The sequence below is a fragment of the Eleutherodactylus coqui genome, chromosome 4, assembly GCF_035609145.1.
Source record: "Eleutherodactylus coqui strain aEleCoq1 chromosome 4, aEleCoq1.hap1, whole genome shotgun sequence".
NCBI classification, from domain to species: Eukaryota; Metazoa; Chordata; class Amphibia; order Anura; family Eleutherodactylidae; genus Eleutherodactylus; species Eleutherodactylus coqui.
Window position 1 is genome coordinate 13780257 of NC_089840.1, and position 21611 is coordinate 13801867.

Below are 21611 nucleotides of genomic sequence, written 5' to 3' on the forward strand. Positions count from 1 at the left end.
CTATTACTGCTTGGGCAACTATTGGGGGTCACTATTACTGTTACTGGATGTTATAATGCTTTTACTTTACAGGTCATTAGTGGGGGAAAAATCACTCTGGGTGGCCGGATAACTCCTTTATCTTACTTGCAGACACATTTAAAAAGCATGGTCATGTGACCACAAACTCACAACACAATACGATACATTTCCAGACAGGGCGGGACATATCAGACAGTAACCCTTTCAATCCTGCAGAGATGCAACACACATAGTTTTGCAGATGCACACCTCATTCAAAGACAGTATACAGGACACGTTGTGCTCCTGGGACCTGTAGTTCGATGGGTTTCCAGGAGCACATTGCAGCCTGTGTGGTTGATTTGGCTGGCTGATGGTGTGGTGTTCTCCAGCCAGCCAATCACCATGCATCTGTATATATAAGCACCAGTCCCTATTACTAGAGGGTGCCGGTCATTATACCAAACGAAAAAAAGGTTTGGTACCGTGTTAGCCAGTAGAGCAATGTGTGATTGTTCTCAGTGAGAGAAACCAAGTAATCTTGTAGATATGATAGCTTTTAATGGCTAACAAAAATACATGATGTTACAGCAAGCTTTCGGGGACATCTCGCCCCCTTCGTCAGGCTAATGAATGAAACTAGTTTGGATGGCACATAATTATATCATACAGATGCAGACGGGAGGAGAACACATTCCTCTTGAGCTAAATAAATGTTCACACACAGAAATTTGAGACTGTTTTGCACTCAAAACCTAAAACAACAGACAAACAGAGCTGAGACATACATCATCAATCAGTCCACTGAGCTCAGGACAGTTTTATGATGTGTCTTATCTCTGCTTAAACCTGCACATGGAAGGAGATGCAGCACCACCTATTGGGTGCCCACATTATTACAAGTCAAGTTCTGAATTTTTATGAAGTTTTAAAGTTTACAACTCCGGATGTTAGGATGCATGCTGTGTAGATCTTTGTTCCATTTGTGTCTTGTTCTGTCCGTCTGGTTTGTGGTCAGCATGCATGCAGTTTTCTTTCATTTTTGCCGGATGTCCCGTGTCTGAACTACGTCCCATGTTTGATCCGTTTGGTAGTCAGATGCCCGGTCTGTGTTTGTTTGTCCTCCCCGTCCATTGATGGATGGATACCGGAGCCTTGTCCTGTTTATTCGCCTTCGTCCATTGGTGGCAGACATGCCTAGTCTTATCTGTCTGTTGATTTGCAGATGTCTTTTGTTTTGTGATCTTGGTTCCCAATCATGTGTGTTTACCTTCTCTTCCAGCCCTAATTAGATTACATATGTGTAGTCTGTTCTCATGAATGTAACATGGAGAAAGGGAGCATAATATGTTTTTTTTACATGTTGGACCTGAGGGTTTGGATATGCTTCCTGCTGCCCTGGACTTCGAGACAACGTCTCAAATTCGAGTCTGTCCAACCTCTAATATAAATAAGCCTCCATGCTTCTCCTTGCCCCGCACTTTGTCCCCTTTGCTGTAACTTTGGTGCATGATGTTGGTGTCATTAGATGACACATTCTCACCGCTGCAGTAAAATCATCAAATGTGAGCTTAAAACATTCAGGGACTGTCAGGCGGGTTGAAAGTTACAATGTTAAATCTATGGGTGGCGCTGCTGTGCTTCAGGCATGCGCTGGAATGAGTGAAGCATTGCTAAGCAACACAGCATGCACTGCTGAGCTGCACCATACACTGCCCAACCAAGAGCGATAGAGACACAGCGATAGAGAGACAGACAGAAAGAGAGAGCAATATAGAGACAGAGAGCAATAGAGACAAAGAGAGCGATAGAGAGACAGAGAGAGAGTGATAGAGAGAGAGACAGTGAGCGAAAGCAATAGACAGAGACAACAATAGAGAGACAGAGTGATAGAGACAGAGAGAGAGACAGTGAGAGAAAGAGTGATAGAAACACAGAGCGAAAGCGATAGAGAGACAGAGCAATAGACAGAAAGAGAGATAGTGAGACAGACAGAGAGAGCAATAGAAAGACAAACAGTGATAGAGAGACAGACAGATAGAGAGAGCAATAGGGAGACAGACAGATAGAGAGAGCAATAGAGAGACAGACAGAAAGAGAGCAATAGAGACAGACAGAAAGAGAGAATGATAGAGTGACAGATATAGCAATAGAGAGACAGAGAAACAGACAGAGAAAGAGCAATAGACAGACAGAGAGAGCGATAGACAGACAGAGAGAGCGATAGACAGACAGAGAGAGAGATAGACAGACAGAGAGAGCAGTAGAAAGACAGAGAGCAATAGAGAGATCCAGAGAAAGCGATAGAGAGACAAAGAGAGAGAGCATTAGAGACAGAAAGAGAGAGCGATAGAGAAAGAGAGCGAGAGACAGACAGAGAGGGACAGACAGAAACAGAAAGAGAATTAAAGAGACAGAGAGACAAAGCAATACTGAGTCAGAAAGAGAGAGAGACAATGAAAGTGACAGAGAGGCAGACAGAGAGAGACAAACAGACAGACAATGAGAGAGAGAGACAAACAGAGAGAGACCTGTAGGCTTTTATATATTAGATATCTGCTCCAAATACAAAGTGACCCTCTAAATAATCACCTAACCAAGCTGATTTAGAAGTTCACAACAACCACTTTTGAAACATTTTATGTTCGCGTAGCGAACATTGGGTCAATCTAGTAATACAAGTAATACCACCATACTGTACCATATACCAGTGTCATATACAGTACCTTACTAATACTACACTACGCAAAAAAATTAAGTGAACACTTAAATCAAACATCAGATCTCAATGAACAAAATATTCAAGTTGACTTCCCCATCTGTCACATGTGCTCAGTGTGAACCTGCTCTTATCTATGAATGGAACAGGGTGCCAAGACCGAACCGGCCAATTTTGGTATTCTCTGGCAAATGCCAATTGAGCTGCCCGATGCTGGGCTGTGATCACTGGTCCCACTACGGCAGGTGTGCACAACTCGAGTCCTAAAGGGAGCCCAATAAGTCATGTTTTCTGGATTCCCTCAGTACTGTACAGGTGATGTAATTATTGTCGGCCCTCAGACATTGCCATAGGTGTTCTTACTATAGGATATCCTGAAAACATGACCTGTTGTGGCCCTTGAGGACTGGAGTTGGAAAACATTGCACTACAGGACGTTGAGTCCTCATGTTGCCCTCCTGGATGAAAATGGATCCTCCTGTCATGTAGTCCCGGATCCACCTTTGACCCACAGACGTATCGTAGTGAGTGACTACCCCATGGTGCCTCAAGTTTTTATGCTGTTTTTCCATGTAGTAATGTAGGTTGTGTTGAGCTTGAGCCTCCGACTTCTCTCTTTCCTGCCAGTGTGTAGGGCCATGAAACTCGGTGACTTTGGGGAGAACAGGGTGACTTGACATCTCTGCATTTGTTGGACGATTTTCCACACATTTATATAGGTGGTGTAGGGGTGCGCTACAGTAAAGCTGTAGGGGGTAACAGACAATCAGTCTGATGCCTGAAGCAAGAGGGAAAACACCCACAGGTGTGGGCAGTGCTATAAAAAAGGGTTGTTCCTACTGCAGTAAGAGAGAGAGAGTCTGGCTGAGAAGGCCAGGGAGACAGCTTAGTGGAGCTGTAGGGCTGCCAGGCCCAGTGTGTGGATAAGAAGGCCAGATGTGGACAGGGATACGCCCCTCACCTCAACACCTAGGAGAAGTGTGTGTGCCTGGAAGATTCAGGCTGCAAGTACTCTGTGACTTCCAGTGTGAGCAGAGAGGTGCTGTGGATGAGGCGCTACATGGTTCCAGCAGGACCCCTGGGGTACGCCTGCCCTTGGACTAGAGCCTGAAGAGATTGAAGGCATAAGAACCAGCTGTGCTCTGGACATCCACAGGTCTGTGCAACCCTATGGACTTGTTCTGTATCCTCAGCTGAGGATTTACCTGCTTACCCTACGGACTGTGGAGGGTTAAACTTGAACAGAGACTTTGGTTGTTGCAATCATTTATTATTTATCTGGAGATCCAGTCGTCTATGTTTCTGTTAAAGACTGTATAAATAAACCAAACAAGAAGAAAAGTGACCGTTTGGCGTGATATGTAACCCCCATGTTGTCACAGTGGATTATCGAGGAGACGAATGTTTGTGCCCAATAATTGGCTTGTGTAAAGGCTAAGAAGTGGAAGAATGGAAGAAGCAGATCTGGCACATGCCAGACCCAAATGGCGCTGGACAGGTCCCAACGACTAAGTGCAGTCCATCCAGCACCCCAGCATTTTCCTGGATGAAATAGTGCAGCATATTGTGCTACTTTGTCAGGGATTTCATACCGGAGCTGTGCCGTAAGCGCCAAACAAGCCCTTCAGAATGATTTTGAGCCATCTACAGGAAGCTGATCTCACTTTCCTCTTACATCATTGAATGGTGTCTCTTTACATATATAACAGTCCTTTCGTATGAGATGCAATAAATTAGTCATCTGTATGTAGAGTACATTTCGGAAGCGCTGGCGCGGTCTCCAATAATCTCCGGGTTGCTCCTGGACGCCCTCGTTAAATTAGGTCATAAATGGATTGAACTCTATTTAATTAAAGCAGCATGAAGGATATGCTGTCATTCCTCAGCAGCGTCGGATCCTATCGACGCCGCTCTATTTATTGCTTTCAGTGCTGTTGTGAAGCTAATATCCCACTCGATAGCTGCGAGATGAATAGTGGGTAATCATATTTACAATGACTTTCATTCTCGTTCTCAAGTGTATTATCCTCATTTTTAATGCAGACTCAAACAATTTACACTTGATCAAATTTTGCAGAGTTCACAATATTTTCTGACCGGAGCACCTCGCATGTGTGTGAAGCGATGATATGTAATAAGCCGCAAATCAGCATATTTGTATAGAGATGGGGGTTTGTACATTGACTGTGAGAATGTGCATTGTGTAGAGAATGGAATACAAAGTAGGACCCTCCTCCGATCAACAGCTCTATCCAATGCCCACACAATAGGCTAAAAAATAATGTCACCCAATACTTAAATAATACCGTTATACAGTGTTCACACATAGGGCTGGCTCCAGGCCCACGTGGACCCTTCATAAATAATGTCTTTTAGGTCCCATTTAATCCAACAAGTTGGTACTGGCCCTTTAAATTGTGCTGTTCTTCCCTCCTCCTTCATTGCTTGTGTCAGTTTGCTCCTTGTGTATGTTTTCCTAAGATATCATTGGTCAGGGGTAGACGTGTCAAGTCACCTAGATTTCCCAGGAGACACCTGGGTCTAAGGCCCCCTCTACCAATCACCCAGTCCGCTACCACTGTCACCTGGTTTCCTACCTACTCTCCGGCTAGTTGCCAACAGCATAAAAAGATACTCATGTTCCTCTTATGCCACCTGCTTCAGTCGTTGTCCTTCTAGTCCTCTGATCACTTCCTGGTACTGCAGTCACATGATCTGACTATGCAACTGCTGCAGATTGACGGTAGTGGTCACATGGTCAAATCATGTGACTGGCTGCCAGGAGGAGAGCAGAGACTGGCAGGACAGTGACAACCGGGATGGGGAGCCAAGAAGTGAGTATATTAATATTTTGTTTTATTGCACTGCGGCCACAGAAGAAGGTACATTTATTACTGAGGGGGCAATATAAAGGGAACTAGTTAGTGTAAAAGCCACAAATGGGCATTATTATTTTGTGAAGGGCGCAATGTGGAAACTGTTACTGTTGAAGGAAGCAGCAGCATGGGGAATGTGAGTAGACATGAGTTGTGGCTAGAAGAAGTCGTCATGATGGTCTGGGCCTGGATAGAGAAGAAAGGAAGATCATTTATTTCTGGGATACAGTGTATAATATTTTATGTCTGGGGGTTCTATGATGTATGAGATACAGTGCAATATAATGAGTATAATTTATGTCAGGAGGTGCAATGTTGTATAATTTATGTCAGGGGCACTGAGTGTAGTAGAATTTATTGCTGGGTGAACACTGTAAATTATTTTTATTGGGGTCACAGTGTCTATTATATTTAATATTAGGGCACAGTGTATTATAATTTTTTTCTAAGGTCACAGTGTATTATTTCTGGGGCACAGTGTATTATTTCTGGGGCACAGTGTAGCATAATTTGTTTCTGAAGGCACAATGTAGATTATTATTTATTTCCGGCAGCGCAGTGTATTATAATGTATTCTTGGGGCACAGTGAGTAGCGCTATTTTTACGTGATAGTGTATGGTATTATTGTTTTCAGAAAAGCCGCAGTTGTCTGGACTACAAACTTCACGGAGACAAGAATTAGCTGGAGAGGTGGTCCTAGAGGTCTGGAGCAGACGGAGAAGGAAAGGAAGGAGTCCAGAGGCTGTCACCTATAAGTCATTCCATGTCATTATGTGTTCTGTCTTTGACTGTGTCACATCAGTGTTTGCATTCACATTTAAGGAGACTCAAAAACATCTAAAAATGTAAAAAAGTTCACAAATAGAGATGAGCGAGCACACTCGCTAAGGCAAACTACTCTAGCGAGTAGTGCCTTATTCAAGTACCTGCCCGCTCGTCTCTAAAGATTCAACAGGAATCAGAGGGGAGATCTTTTTTTTCTTAAAGCATTTTTTTTCTTAACAGGGCCTTTTAATTTTCTTTAAAGTAGTAAAGCATAAAACGTCTGTAACTGTAGAGCCCGGAGTTGGTGCTGCCGCACCTCTGTGGTGTTTGTAAGGTTCAAAGTGTATTTAATATTATGTATGTTAAATATGTCGTTTCATTTTATTTACTGTGTTTTTCCATGTTTCCATGCACCACTGGTTTACTGGCAATGTTATCCAGCCCTTAGGCCTAATTCCCACGGACGGATTTCTGCACATACGGCTTCCATTGTAGTCAATGGAAGCTGTCCATCACGCTATACTTCCGCTGTGAGCACAGCGGAAGTATCGCGTGATTACGCGTCACCGTCCTCCGCTGGCGCGTCACTTGCTGTACTGCACATGTGTGCCGGCTCGCTGGACGGGACTTTCGCAGCGGATCCGGAGGGGTGTGTATAGGGTCTTTGGGGGCGCCGCCTTAGACTCCGCTGCGATATTCCACTGGCGGACTCTGTCACGGCCGTGGGCAGGAGGCCTTCGTGAGTTCTGCCATCTAGCAACAGCCAGGGGAGTGATTAGCCAGGTTCAATTATGAAAGTAAGCCTGTGATTGGTAGATATAGATTCCTGTGAGGAGCAGGGCAGTGAGTTAGAGGAGTTGGAGAGTAGCAGCTGAAGGGAGAGGACACAAGACCAGAGCAGGAGAGGGAGACATACAGTGCTGTGGGAAGGAGAAGGTGTAGTGAGTAACAGGAAAGATTGTAATGAAAAGATATAGAAAGACAGCATAACGAAGAAGGATATAGAAAGCTGGATTGTATTAAGAGAAGAAAGTTATAAAGACAAGGATTATAATTATATTCGGAAGGCTAGAGACTGAAGATTACAAGCAGAAGGAAAGAGAAAGATAAATTAATAAATAAAGAAAGAGACAACAGTAAAATGAGATCTACATAAACCAAGGGAAGAAATATAGATGTAAAGTAGGGAGGACAGATGAGTTGCCTGTTCCTGCCTATAACATGAGAGAAATACAGAAGTCGTGCGTGGAGGAATACCAGAGTACTGAACTGCCTAAAATATAACTAAATGTTGGCATCTCCCAGAAAATAAATTAGTGCCATTGGTTTTACCGTTTACCTGACTCCTGGAGTTCCCTTCTCACCAACCAACATCTGCACTGAAGTACTACACCACCCTCCTGGGGAAGGGACTACATCGCTCATTTTATTTTATGTTTTCCTTTTTTCATTTATTTTTGCCTGTATCACGTTTCAGCCTGACTATAAGCTGGCGTCACGAACAACGTAATTATTTTTACCACCCTACCCTTCCGACTGGCGGGTAGCCGACGCTGTTACACACCATACAAAGACTGTGCAAGATTGTATTCTGCTGGTTGCTGTTGTTGGAGCCACCGCCACTGCCATCATTAACATTGATGCCTCACATCCGGGTGCGCACCGCATAACTACAGGACCGCCATAATGGTACTGATCTGCGGAATGAAGTTATCATGTCATTTTTACCGCATCATGAACGTGACAAAAGCAAAGCTCCTCGTACCGAAAAGTGATGCATTTGTTTTATTTTTTTCCATTTAACACTTTTTGAACAAATGTTTTCCGATACAGTATATAGTGCAGGGGTGTAATTATAGGGGATGCGGTTGCACCCGGGCCCAGGAGCCTTGGGGGGCCCATAATGCCTCTCTTCTCCATATAGGGAGCCCAGTACTAAGAATAAAGCATTGTAGTTGGGGGCCCTGTTACAGGTTTTGCATCGGGGCCCAAAAGCTTCAAGTTACGCCTCTGATATAGTGCATTAAATTGTAGCATTATACGGCTACACTGATGAGAGAATAAAAAAGTTAGAGCTCTTGGGAATGAAAAAAAATTAAAATCAAAACCTGAAAAATGTCTGGCAGTAAAAGGGTTAAGTGACAATTTCTAAAGCTGCTTTTTGTATTTTTAAGACACTGGAGCAATTAATTTTTTTTTTCAAATTGGTTGTGAAAGTTCACACGTTTGTAGTCTGTAACCATGGAGATGCCCAAACCATAAAAGGCTATTTTTAGTCAAGATTATATGAAAATCTGCTTCAAATTTCATTTCAGATGCATTGCCTCAGTTCAAAAAAATGGTTGCAAAAGTATACACACCCTTTAGTTGCTGTGAGTGCTGGCTGACCCTGAGACACAGGACCTCAGGGGGGCGACAAGTTGCCACCCGGCTGCTAGTTAGTGTTTACTGGCCAGTAATGGCTAGTGGAAAATAATTCACTGCTGCAAGCTAGTTGGGCAGCAACCCAACAGGCATTTCATTCACCCAACCTGCAGCTCCACTCCGGCGGCAGTAGTCGCTGCCGAGTCTGTGGCCATTGACCTCTTTCCCTGATGTAATACCCCAGAGTTGGCTACTCCAGCACTTTCTATGATGGTCACAGTGTTAAATCAGGTTTAATATGATGTATGATATGTGTACAATGTAATGATGTTATGGTGTGCATATTCCTCACTGATGTATGTATACTGGTAATATCCTCCAGCCCCAAGTGAGTACTAGTCACCTAGCAACAGTCAGGGGAGTGTTTAGCCAGGTTCAGAGGGCCTGTGATTAGTAGATACACTTAATAGGCTGGGTTGGAATGACAGTATAAGAATAGAGAGTTGGTGGAGTTAAGAGAGTCTTCTAAGTCTAGAGCTAAGCTTGAGCTTGGGAGAGGCCGAGGAGGAACAAGGAGAAAGACAGGGAGGTGGGAAGGAGAACATCTAAAGTGTGAGTACTCAAGAGCTGTACAGTAGAAGAAGAAAGAGAGAAAAGAAGAGGAGTATGAGATGTAAGTTAGCCATTAGAGATGAGCGAACGTGCTCGTCCGAGCTTGATACTCGTTCGAGTATTAGCGTGTTTGGGATGCTCGTTACTCGTAACGAGTACCACGCGATGTTCGGGTTACTATCACTTTCATCTCTGAGACGTTAGCGCGCTTTTCTGGCCAATTGAAAGAAAGGGAAGTCATTACAACTTCCCCCTGCGACGTTCAAGCCCTATACCACCCCCCTGCAGTGAGTGGCTGGCGAGATCAGGTGTCACCCGAGTATAAAAATCGGCCCCTCCCGCGGCTCGCCACAGATGCGTTCTGACATAGCTGAGGGAAAGTGGTATCGTGTTGGAGCTGCTATAGGGAGAGTGTTAGGAGTTATTGTAGGCTTCAAGAACCCCAACGGTCCTTCTTAGGGCCACATCTAACCGTGTGCAGTAGTGTGGAGGCTTCTTTTTGCAGTGTTGCACTTTTTTTTTTTTGGTATATCGGCCGTGCAGAGCATTGCGCCCTGCAGTAATACTCCAGGGACAGAAGTGTGGAGGCAGGGACAGAAGACATATATTATTGATTGAATCTAGGCAGTGGGCCTTTTCTAAAAAATATTGGGCAAAAAATCTATTTGGCCTGCCTGTCACTGTGCTCAGTGTTCTGGGTCTGTGTGTGCTGGGTGTAGTAGTTCTACAAAATCATACGCAGCCAGCTAAGTGTTACAGCAGGCTTGCGCAAAATTATTTCCTGGCGTTCCGTAAGCGAAGTCAGCCTCCAACCACAGGCCAATAAGCGGCACATTTAATTACAGCGTTCTGTTTCTGCATTACTGGTAATACAGCATGCTGAGGGGTAGGGGTAGGCCTAGAGGACGTGGATGCGGCCGAGGACGCGGAGGCCCAAGTCAGGGTGTGGGCACAGGCCGAGCCAGTGCGGTGGCCAGGGGTAGAGGCAGGGCCAGACCGAATAATCCACCAACTGTTTCCCAAAGCGCCCCCTCACGCCATGCCACCCTGCAGAGGTCAAGGTGGTCTACAGTGTGGCAGTTTTTCACAGAGACGCCTGAAGACCGACGAACAGTGGTGTGCAACCTTTGTCGCGCCAAGATCAGCTGGGGAGGCACCACCACCAGCATGCGCAGGCATATGATGGCCAAGCACCCCACAAGGTGGGACGATGCCCGTTCACCGCCTCCGGTTTGCACCACTGCCTCTCCCCCTGTGCCCCAACCTGCCACTGACATCCAACCCCCTCTCAGGGCACAGGCACTACCGTCTCCTGGCCTGCACCCATACCCTCACCTCCGCTGTCCTCGGCCCCATCCAGCAATGTCTCTCAGTGCAGCGTCCAGACGTCGCTACCGCCACTGTTTGAGTGCGAGCGCAAGTACGCCGCCACGCACCCGCGCGCTCAAGCGTTAAACGTGCACATTGCCAAATTGATCAGCCTGGAGATGCTGCCGTATAGGCTTGTGGAAATGGAGGCTTTCAAAAGCATGATGGCGGCGGCGGCCCCGCGCTACTCAGTTCCCAGTCGCCACTACTTTTCCCAATGTGCCGTCCCAGGCCTGCACGACCACGTCTCCCGAAACATTGTACGCGCCCTCACCAACGCGGTTACTGCCAAGGTCCACTTAACAACAGACACGTGGACAAGCACAGGCGGGCAGGGCCACTATATCTCCCTGACGGCACATTGGGTGAATTTAGTGGAGGCTGGGACAGAGTCAGAGCCTGGGACCGCTCACGTCCTACCCACCCCCCAAATTGCGTGCCCCAGCTCGGTGCTGGTATCTGCGGCGGTGTATGCTTCCTCCACTAAACCACCCTCCTCCTCCTTCTCCTCCTCCTACGCAACCTCTGTCTCGCAATCAAGATGTGTCAACAGCAGCACGTCGCCAGCAGTCGGTGTCACGCGGCGTGGCAGCATAGCGGTGGGCAAGCGTCAGCAGGCCGTGCTGAAACTACTCAGCTTAGGAGAGAAGAGTCAGACGGCCCACGAACTGCTGCAGGGTCTGACAGAGCAGACCGACCGCTGGCTTGCGCCGCTGAGCCTCCAACCGGGCATGGTCGTGTGTGACAACGGCCGTAACCTAGTGGCGGCTCTGCAGCTCGGCAGCCTCACGCACGTGCCATGCCTGGCCCATGTCTTTAATTTGGTGGTTCAGCGCTTTCTGAAAAGCTACCCACACTTGTCATACCTGCTTGGAAAGGTGCGCCAGCTCTGCGCACATTTCCGCAAGTCCCACACGCACGCTGCCACCCTGCGGACACTGCAACATCGGTTTCATCTGCCAGTGCACCGACTGCTGTGCGACGTGCCCACACAGTGGAACTCTACGCTCCACATGTTGGCCAGGCTCTATGAGCAGCGTAGAGCTATAGTGGAATACCAACTCCAACATGGGTGGCGCAGTGGGAGTCAGCCTCCTCAATTATTTACAGAAGAGTGGGCCTGGTTGGCAGCCATCTGCCAGGTCCTTGGAAACTTTGAGGAGTCTACCCAGATGGTGAGCGGCGATGCTGCAATCATTAGCGTCACCATTCCTCTGCTATGCCTCTTGAGAAGTTCCCTGCAAAGCATAAAGGCAGACGCTTTGGAATCGGAAACGGAGGCGGGGGAAGACAGTATGTCGCTGGATAGTCAGAGCACCCTCATGTCTATATCTCAGCGCGTTGAGGAGGAGGGGGAGGAGCATGAGGAGGAGGGGGAAGAGACAGCTTGGCCCACTGCTGAGGGGACAGATGCTGCTTGCCTGTCATCCTTTCAGCGTCTATGGCCAGAGGAGGAGGAGGGGGAGGAGCATGAGGAGGAGGGGGAAGAGACAGCTTGGCCCACTGCTGAGGGTACAGATGCAGCTTGCCTATCATCCTTTCAGCGTGTATGGCCAGAGGAGGAGGAGGAGGAGGATCCTGAAAGTGATCTTCCGAGTGAGGACAGCCATGTGTTGCGTACAGGTACCCTGGCACACATGGCTGACTTTATGTTAGGATGCCTTTCTCGTGACCCTCGCGTTACACGCATTCTGGCCACTACGGTTTACTGGGTGTACACACTGCTCGACCCACGGTATAAGGAGAGCCTTTCCACTCTCATTCCCGAAGAGGAAAGGGGTTCGAGAATGATGCTATACCACAGCGCGCTGGGGGACAAACTGATGGTAAACTTCCCATCCGACAGCGCTAGTGGCCGAAGGCGCATTTCCGCGGCCCAGGTAGCAGGGGAGGCGCAGAGATCAGGCAGCATGTACAGCGCAGGCAGGGGAACACTCTCTAAGGCCTTTGACAGCTTTCTGGCTCCCCAGCAAGACTGTGTCACCGCTCCCCAGTCAAGGCTGAGTCGGCGGGAGCACTGTAAAAGGATGGTGAGGGAGTACGTAGCCGATCGCACGACCGTCCTCCGTGACGCCTCTGCTCCCTACAACTACTGGGTGTCGGAGCTGGACACGTGGCCTGAACTCGCGCTGTATGCCCTGGAGGTGCTTGCTTGTCCTGCGGCTAGCGTCTTGTCAGAGAGGGTGTTTAGTGCGGCTGGGGGAATCATCACAGATAAGCGTACACGCCTGTCAACCGACAGTGCCGACAGGCTTACACTCATCAAGATGAACAAAGCCTGGATTTCCCCAGACTTCTCTTCTCCACCAGCGGACAGCAGCGGTACCTAAACAATACGTAGGCTGCACCCGCGGATGGAAGCATCGTTCTCTATCACCATCCAAAACGGGGACCTTTTCGCTTCATCAATCTGTGTATAATATTCCTCCTCCTCCTGCTCCTCCTCCTGAAACCTCACGTAATCACGCCGAACGGGCAATTTTTCTTAGGGCCACAAGGCTCACTCATATAATTTTTGTAAACAATTTTTATACGTTTCAATGCTCATTAAAGCGTTGAAACTTTCACCTCAACCAACTTTTATTTTTACTGGGCTGCCTCCAGGCCTAGTTACCAATTAAGCCACATTAACCAAAGCGATTAATGGGTTTCACCTGCCCTCTTGGTTGGGCATGGGCAATTTTTCTCAGGTACATTAGTACTGTTGGTACACCAATTTTTGGGGGCCCTTGCCTACAGTGTAATCCAATTAATTTTTTGCCCACCTGCATTACAGCTGACATAACATCAGCTGTGATGGGCACTGCAATGGGATATATTTATGTACCGCCGGTGGCTTCCTGGCACCCACCCATGCTGTCGGTCCACAGGGAGTTGTAACTACATGTGTCCACTTCTAAAGAACCCCAGTCTGACTGGGGCATGCAGTGTGGGCCGAAGCCCACCTGCATTAAACATGAATTTATTACCTCAGCTGTGATGGGCAATGCAATGGGATATATTTATGTACAGCCGGTGGGTTCCAGGGAGCCACCCATGCTGTGGGTGCACACGGAATTCCCATTGCGGAGTTGTACCTGCCTGTGACTATTTATAAAAAAAACGCGGTCTGACTGGGGCATGCAGACACCTTGACACAATGAATAGTGTGTGGCACATAGGTTCCCCATTGCTAAGCCCACGTGTGCAGCTCCAGATGGAGGTGGCACAGGATTGGATTTCTCATTGCTTATGTACAGCATTGTGGACTATCGCCCCGCCACTTTTAAAGAGGGTCGCTGCCTAGCCGTGCCAACCCTCTGCAGTGTGTGCCTGCAGTTCCGCCTCATGGCAGACGCACTTATAAATAGACATGAGTGTGGCATGGCATGAGGGCAGCTGAAGGCTGGGCAGGGACAGTTTGGTGTGCGCTGTGGACACTGGGTCGTGGGGGGGGGGGGGGGGGGTTGGTCAGCATGTAACCCAGGAGAAGTGGCAGCGGAGTGTCATGCAGGCAGTGATTGTGCTTTGTTGGAGGTAGTGTGGTGCTTAGCTAAGGTATGCATTGCTAATGAGGGCTTTTCAGAAGTAAAAGTTGTTGGGAGGGGAGGCACTCTTGCCGCTATTGTGGCTTAATAGTGGGACCTGGGAACTTGAGATGCAGCCCAACATGTAGCCCCACGCCTGCCCTATCCGTTTGTGTCGTTCCCATCACTTTCTTGAATTGCCCAGATTTTCACACATGAAAACCTTAGCGAGCATCGGCGAAATACAAAAATGCTCGGGTCGCCCATTGACTTCAATGGGGTTCGTTACTCGAAACGAACCCTCGAGCATCGCGAAAAGTTCGTCTCGAGTAACGAGCACCCGAGCATTTTGGTGATCGCTCATCTCTATTAGCCATACATAGGCACAGCAAGAAAGGAAACCAAGTCGGCCAGACATAGGCACAGCCAGGGAGCAAAGCTAGGAGAAAAGCACAGTTCCTTTTGTCAAGTCTCTGAGCAACTGCAGAAGTAATGAATTCTTTTCTTCTAAAGTCATCTAATGTGATCTGTCTGCAACAAGTCAAGTTTCTTCCTTTGCTGCTCTTGAAGAATAGGGCCCAATGAGGCGGATTTGAATTGGGGAATCCACCCGGAACACCGTGTGGGCGATACGCAATTCAAGACGCTCATAGGGAAACATGGGCGTCCGCAGCTGAATTAAAGCATGCAGATTTAATTTGCAGATCTTTGGATGCAGAAGTCAAATCGCAGCATGCTCCATTTCAGTGTGGTTCCATTGAAGCCAAAAGAAAGGCGTCTGATCCACAGCCCGGGCCACGGATTTCGCTAGAAAGCAGGAGTTTGAAAACAAAAACTCTACTGCGCATGTGCACCGGTGTGCTGGCCGGCGCTTTTGCACACATCCACAGTAAAGAAGTCCCGGACAGGTACTCACTGTCCTCGACCACAGGCAGGGTTGGATTCTGCTGTGGGATCCCGCATGCGGAATCCGGCCTGCCCGTGGACAGGAGGACTCCCACTGTTTTTGGTTTACTTCCGACTCCTAGGGTCCCTTTCCACCATCTATTTTATCTATAATATCTGCACTGAGGTACCATACTAAGCACGCCAGTGAGGACAGAGTTTTTACCCCCATTTTTGTTTAGTTCTCCACCTTTGGTATTTTATTGTTTTGCTTGGAACGGGTCCCTACTTGTACACGAGTTGGGGTCACGACAGACCAACAACTTCCACTACCCGACTCCGCGGGTAGCGCCCCACTGTGGTATTAGCATCTTACCCTGCCTGATGCTGGCTATAACAACTGCCAATTTACCACTGTGTGCAACCGCACTAGACCGTGATCTACTTTCCAGGAGGATCAGCAGGGCCACCGTGACTACCATCTCATCTCCCTGCTGCTACCCCCCTCCTAGGTCTGCGCTTAGTTGCTGCACTGACGTCTGCATGTGACATCCTGTATGCAGTGCAGACACTGTAGGGAGAGGTCAGCGCTCACAGGCTGAGCAGCACTGCCACCACCAAATTGCACCTGTAGGATGAATGATTGAAATGCCTGTTGGGTTGCTGCCAATTGGGGTCACTATTACTACTGGGGCCACAATGAGGGTCACTATTGCTATTGGAGCCACCATGGGGGACACTATTACTACTAGGGTCACTATAGGAGTCACTATTACAACTGGGTCACTATTACTACTGAGACCGCTATGGGGGTCACCATTACTATTGGAGCTGCTATGGTGGTCACTATTTCTATTGAAGCTGCTATGGGGGACACTATTACTAATAGGCCCATTATAGGGTCACTATTACAACTATGGGGCCACTATACGGGTTACTGTTACTATTGGCACCCCTAGGGGAGTCACTATTGCTACTTGGGCCACTAACGGGGTCATTATAACTACGGGGACCATTAACCCCTTAATGTCCCTAGATGAACGTTTACATTCTGGCAGGGTGGTAGTTAACGCAACAGCACATAAACATGTCCTGTGGATTTCATGGGCTCAGAAGCCTGCACCATCCTGAAACGGGAGCTGGCTGTGACTGACAGCAGGACTCCAGCTGCAACAGCAGGGATCGGTGAGAACACAGATCCCCACTGTTAACCCCTTACATGACACAATTAATGTCACGGCATATAAAAGGTTCACTGCGACATCATAGGCCCTCCGCTATGTAACTGCTGGTGTCCGGGCCTGTCACGGCCTGTTATCCCTATTGTGAGCAATAATGCATCGCTGTGCAGGGGAACTGCAGTACATTGTCATAGCAAACAGAGCTTTTGTGGTTCAAGTCCCTTACAGGGACATAAAAAATGCAAAACAAATGCAGTGTACAAAAAAAAAAAAAAAATTAAAAAACCTTCCCCTTTTTACATTAACCCTTTAAGGGCTCATTCAGACGAGCGTGCTTATGTGCGTACAAGCATTGGTTCCCTATGGTGTGTTCACATGTCTGTGTTTTACAAGCATGCAAACGCGCGCACCTGCAAAACATAGGACATGCGTGCACCATAGGTCCATGGTGTGTGTCAATATTCCCCGCGGAGAGTCCGTTTGTCACTGACTAAAATAGGCTGTGTCACTAAGGGGTTAAAGGGACTACTATGGGGGACGGACAATCTGTCACTTCAGTGAAAATGGTTCAAATATGGGTGCATTTATTTCTTTTTTGGGGGGGGGGGGGGGCTATTTCCCACTTGGCTTCAGGCAGCATGGAGGCGCGGGGCAGGGCTGACCTCAGCATTATATCTCAGGCTGATGGATACAAGGATACAATTATGGCCATAAACAGCCATCATTTCTTCTCTCGCCGCCATCTGTGCTCCGCATGTTAACGCGCTCCGGCATTGTAGCGGCGCTGCGAGCAATCACTTGTTGAGAAATGATGATGGTAACGCGCGGCCATATCTCAGCCTGAGCGGCGCATTCATTTTCATACTAAAACCGCTTTGGGAAATCTAAACTAATTTTTATTCCTGTTCCCAACCTGGGAGCCGCTGCAAGTCATAAAGCCCCAAACACATTTGTGGCTGACACGGCGCCTGCCAAATCCACGGTGATTGAAATTTCCTCTGTTGTGAAGGAAAGAGCGCCGTAGATCAGCTACGCCCAGAGGCGTCCCCCTAACCCGGTCCGTGCGGGGTGATAGATGGGACCTCTCAGGTACAGGCAGATTTACACTACAGCTACTAGTAGGACGAAAGGAAAGCCGTAGCGGAATGGATCCAGGGGCTGCGAAAACTGAGAAATGGTTTGTTTTCAAAAATTGGATAGCCACGAGTTGCAGACATTTACAGTAGAACAGGGGTGGCCAAACTTTAGGGCATCTCCGGGTCACGTTGGAAGAAGAACAGTTTTCTTGGGCGACACATTAAACACTAATGATGCAGGGCATCATCCTTCAAAGTCCTCCACACAACCCCCATCGTCCTGCGGAGGCCTTCAAGTAAAACCCATCATCCTCAGGTCGGTTTCACACGGGCAAGAAAATCGCGCAATTTTAGCACCATGCGAGAGCGAGTGAAAAGGCAGAATTATGAAAATAATCATTTTCAATGGTTTCCTTTACATTTGCGATGTTTTTGCTCATGCGATGTTGTGAGAGCAAAAAATCACGGCATCTTCTATGTTTTTGCGGAATTGCCCATTGAGAGCAACGAGATAACTCCGTGATCCTTTGCCGCGGCTGTGAAAGACACAGCATGGAAATCCCTTCAGCAGTGACCAGTGAAATCCCTTCAGCAGCGGCTGTGAAATCCCTTCAGCAGCGGCTGGGGGAATCCTTTGAACGGCGGCTGGGGGAATCCCTTCATCCTCGTGGGGATGAAGGGATTCCCCATAGTGATGAGAGGCTGTTTTCACATGAAAATGCCTCGCATCCATGGGGCTCTCACATGGTGGAAAGTGCGATATCAAGCCGTGAATCACAGCCCGATATTGCCCTCACCCCTGTATGAAACTAGCCTTAAAATAAACCCTACCACCAGGCCACATGGACTCCATGGGCCCATTTCTGACACCAGGGGAGGCACACACAGCCTCAGCTGACTAACATCTCTCATTCTCACCTCCATACTGGATGGGAGCAATCAGGACTCTGGAGAACAGGAAGGAGAATCACCGCCGCCTGGACCCAAAATGATTGAGTTAGTCAGATAGTCACAGAGCAGCAAGTGCCGCTGCAGGGGCCCAGAGGGTACTACAGGGTAGTCAAATAGTCAGAAAGTCCTTGATACCTGGCAATGAGCTCCTGCAGAGACATAGAGGGTATCTTGCAGGAGAGAGACCCTGTCTTTCCTCTGAAGCATGGGCTAAAGCTAGTCTGCTCGGCAACGGCGCACTTCGGATTGGCTGTTCGCTAATAAATTTCTGAGTGGTAGGAGGGGGAGTAGTTAAGGCAAGCCCGGGATAAGCAGAGCGAGGCAGGTTGGGAGTTAGGGAAAAAGAGAAAAGTGCGGGAAAGACTACAGGAAATGAAGGAGGAGTCAGAGAGTTGGTGGTATGGAGGTGATCGGGAGAAGAGGTAGTCTGCAGAGCTGCAGCAGACTCTTACCTTAATAGGGGTTAAAAGCAGGAGGAGAACCCCAGGAGCAAGCCACAGTGAGCAGGAGAAAGGGCTGAACAAAGTCTTCACAACTGTGAGTGCAACTTACCTCTGTAAATTGTCAAGAAACAGAGGAAGTTCAGTTGAGTTGGCCTACTTTAGTCACCCCCATACTTCTGCGGATAACTCTTTGAAGGAAAACCCCCAAATAACTGAGACTGACGGCTTATCCTTACTAACAGTGAGAGAGAGTAAGGATGGCTGCACACGGCCGTGACGGGCTCCGCCGCGGAATTCAGCGTCACGGCGCTCCCCAGAGACCCCATACTTACCTGCGGATCCGGGGTCCTAGGTCTGGCATGACGCTTTGGCGTGACGCGCGCAGCGTCATGTGACACGCCGGCCACATCACATGACACGCCTACAGCGTCACATGGCCGACCGTGTCATATGATGCGCCGGCAGCTACAGCGGACGATAGCATGACAGACAGCTTCCATTGACTGCAATGGAAGCCGTTCACGCGTACACCCACGGCAAATAGAGCATGCCGCGGGTGAGGACGGGTGAATTCACGGTGCGGAATTCCGCGGTGGAATTCCACACCGTGAGCACTGAGCTATTAGGTTCAATAGAATTCCGTCCGTGGGAAAAAGCCCTAAGAGGAAGTTTTTGTGATATTCTTACCCTCAGGATTACTGTGGAAGATAATACTTGACTAAAATCTGCCGTGTGAACTGTGTATTGTACTACCCTTACCAGCGTTGAGTAAACTGTGTACCTTCGGTTTACCACAAAAGCTATGTGGACTCGTCTCATTATTTCATCCTCAGACAACACAAGTTCCCCCTCAAAGGTACTGATGTCACGTGACACTACACCCGCATACCCCAATACCGCTATCTTTTATTACCACTCTACGACCATTGCAGTAGGACAGGCTACAGAGCCACCATTGACAATACCATGTTACCCTCCAAGGCCTTCACTTGCAATGGCTAGGCATGGCTCGGCCGCCGCACTGCCCAGCGCCTCATCATCAGTATGAGCCTGTCTGTGAGCAGAAGCTCCCAGCCTGCCACGGCCAGTTACCGCCTGCGGCCTCACCTCCTCCAGATTTAGCTTGCGCAGAATTCCCACCCCTGTGAGCAACATTCATAGCTATCATATGCTGCGGGTTGGTTACCCCTATGTTAAATGCTATATCATTGTGTATTGGAGGGGGACATAGTTACTGTGGTTATACAACAAACAGACACTTCATTAGAAACTAGTATGGAGTGAGCTTTTGAAAAGTTCAGTTCAAAGCAAACTGGAACTTTGCCAATAACCCTAACAGAAGGTGGTGTAGATGTTGCCTTGCAGCACTGGGGTTCTAGGTCCAAATCTGACCGAGTACAACATCTGCATGGAGTTTGTATGTTCTCGCTGTGTTTGTTTGGGTTTTTTCTTCATAATAATCACCTTTATAATGCATATGTTTATTGAGGAGTAGGAAGATGAAGCATGGTGGCTCAGTGGTAAGCAGGTTAGCACTGTTGTCTTGTAGCACTGAAGTCCTAGGTTCAAATCTGGTCAAGGACAACATTTGCATGTTCTCGCCGTGTTTCATGATCACTTTTATTTATATAATACACAGCACTTTACATCACTTGAGTCCCATTGGAACTCACAATCTATAATCACCTATTAGTGCACTTGCAGCTCTGTGACTGTCTGACTCACTTAGTCATTCTGAGTCCAGGCGGGTGGCGTTGATTCTCCTTCCAGTTCTCCACAGTCCTGATGGCTCCTATGTGGTACCAAAGTGAGGATGAGGGACGTTGGAGAGCGATAGAAGTTGTGTGTATGGCTGGAAGACAATGAGGGACTGTTTGGAGGACTGTGAATGACAATGCAGGCTGTGTGGATGAATGGAGGATGATGGAAGTTTTATGGATGATTGGAGGACGATGGAGGATTGTTTAGATGACTGTGGATGATGATGGAGGTTGTGTGGATGAGTGGAGGACAATGGGGGATTGTTTAGAGGACTGTGGATGATGATTGAGGTTGTGTAGATGAATGGATGGCGATCGGAGTTGTGTGGATGACTAGAATATGATGAAAGTTGTGTGGATGAATGGAGGATGATTGAAGTTGTGTGGATGACTGGAGGATTATTTAGAGGACTGTGGATGATGATGAAGGTTGGCTGGATGACTGGAATACATTGGAAATTGTGTGGATGACTGGGGGACGATCGAAGTTGTGTGGATGACTGAAGGATGATGGGGGATTGTTTAGAGGACTGTGGATGATGATGAAGGTTGGCTGGATGACTGGAATACATTGGAAATTGTGTGGATGACTGGGGGACGATCGAAGTTGTGTGGATGACTGAAGGATAATGGGGGATTGTTTAGAGGACTGTGGATGATGATGGAGGTTGGGTAGATGACTGGAATATGATGGAAGTTGTGTGAATGACTGGAGGACGATCGAAGTTGCGTGGATGACTGGATGATGATGGAAGTTGTGTGCATGAATGGAGGACGATGGAAATTGTGTGCATGAATGGAGGACGATGGAAATTGTGTGGATGACTGGAGGATGATGGAAGTTGTGTGGATGAATGGAGGACGATGGAAATTGTGTGCATGAATGGAGGACGATGGAAATTGTGTGCATGAATGGGGGATGATGGAGTATTGTTTTGTAAACTGTGGAGGACAATGGGGTAATGTGGAGGACAGTGGATGATTATGGAAGTTGTGTGGATGAATGGAGGATGATGAGGTATTGTTTGGAGGACTGTGGAGGACAATACAGGTAGTGTGGAGGACGATGGGGGTTGTTGGGAGGATGATGAAGGTTGTATGGAT